Source organism: Scylla paramamosain, chromosome 22, assembly GCF_035594125.1.
Source record: "Scylla paramamosain isolate STU-SP2022 chromosome 22, ASM3559412v1, whole genome shotgun sequence".
NCBI classification, from domain to species: domain Eukaryota; kingdom Metazoa; phylum Arthropoda; class Malacostraca; order Decapoda; family Portunidae; genus Scylla; species Scylla paramamosain.
In genome coordinates, this window is record NC_087172.1 from 5073122 (window position 1) to 5075000 (window position 1879).

The 1879-nt window shown below is 40.3% G+C and overlaps 1 protein-coding gene across 1 annotated transcript in view; it reads left to right on the forward strand.

The window, feature by feature from the left end:
• Positions 1-1879, forward strand: part of LOC135111471 (nucleolar and coiled-body phosphoprotein 1-like) — a 146276-nt gene continuing 144397 nt past the window's right edge. Inside the window, exon 1 of the mRNA XM_064024787.1 lies at positions 1-253. The gene's annotated coding sequence lies outside the window, so the exon portion shown is untranslated. The remainder of the gene's footprint in view (positions 254-1879) is intronic.

The window sequence follows — 1879 nt, forward strand, 5'->3', positions numbered from 1 at the left end:
CATCTCAGTCTCAGAGAGTGTTCAGGGAGCGGAGTGAGAGGTGTAGTGGCGCGGCCCGGCGGGAGTGATACAATGTGACTTCAATGTTCCCAAGCACAGTCTTACAGCGACCTGGTGTGTGCGTGGAGGTGTTCCGTGTGAAGTGCAGTGAGACGGTTCTTGCCACGGCGGGAGACACAAGGTGGAAAGACCGTCACTTAGGACACTTAACAAGCGGAAGACCTATTGGGTGGTTTGGTTGTTCAGCACGAGGGTGAGTAACGGCCCCTTGTTATCCTCCTTTTCCCCCTTCGTTCCTTCATTTCTTCATTCGTTTATTTATTTTCTTTTGTCTGTTTATCTGTTTATATGTGTGCATAATTTTGTTAATTTCTATTGGTATATTGACGTTTATTTATTTAATGGTTTTTATCTTTTCGCGAATCATTCTCTTTCTCTCTCTCTCTCTCTCTCTCTCTCTCTCTCTCTCTCTCTCTCTCTCTCTCTCTCTCTCTCTCTCTGTGTGTGTGTGTGTGTGTGTGTGTGTGTGTTATGGATTGCTGCGAACACCGATGTGTGTGTGTGTACGTATCAAGATATATGTGATGATACACGTGTCATGAATTCTTGTATATTTGTGTGTGTGTGTGTGTGTGTGTGTGTGGACAGCATGTCATCGCAGACCCTTACACAAACACTTACTTTCACGACGCAGCCTTCATCTGGAGTACCCGCCTAACATTTCACTCCACTGCCACACGTCACCTCCAGCGGCTCAGTACACTGTCACATCACTGCACACTTCATAACAAGATCCACAGTAACCTCGCGCATCAAGTGTCCGTTTACCTCTCCTAGTAACAAGATAGCACGAGTCTGGATACGCGAGACCGGCCGGGGCATGATTTAAAGTAACACTGCTTTTGATTAGAACACAAGAACATAAGAAAATAAGGGAAGCTGCAGATCTACACATGGCAGTCCTTACATGAAACATACCTACCTATTTTCAACTATTGCCCTTATGATACTAGACGCTATCTGGAATATCTCTCCCCTCTACCCAGCTGTCTGACCAGAGATTAGTGGTTGTCAGTATGCATAAGAAAAAAAAAAAAAAAAAAGAGAAAAGGAAAAGGGAAGCTGCAAGAAGCCATCAGGTCTACACGTGGTACTCCCGGTATGAAACGTGCCTAACTATTTTCACGTATCATCCTTAACTATAAATTTGTCTCATCTTCTTTTAAAAGCTTCACAGTGACTCGGCACTAACAACCTGGTTATAAAGTCTTATTTTATTCATCTACTAATTACTCCATTTGAGAATCTTTTCCTTCCTGTCTAGTTGTCTGGAAAGCAGTTGTGATTTTTAATGCGTTTCATGACGAAGTTGCATGTAAATTAGCACCTGAGAGCGAAGTCTTTTCCTGTCCAGAATCTCATTTTTCTGTTTTCTGTCTTGGAGTTTTATTAGTGAGCTGTGATTTAATTTATCTGCAGGACGTCTTGACAGAATGAGCATGACTAAATAAATAAATAAATAAATAAATAAATACAAATACAAATACAAATAATAGAAAATAAATAAATAAAAAAAATAAATAAATAAAACTAACTAAATAAATAAATAAAAAGTTAACGAATGAATAATAAAAAATCATAGCATCCCCTTTCACTCTACAACGTTTCCGTATTAGTGACCGGCAACTCGTAACCTCTCTCGCATTACAGATCTTAACAGTATCCTTTAGCATCAGATCCTCTTCATTATGTAACCTTCGTGATGGTAGAAACTGCACTTTTGTCCTGCCTTCTATCACTGAGGAACTGATAATATCTCCTGCGTCTGTGAAGTTAACATATCTTCTCCATTACGTTACTGTCACATTGGCTTATTATT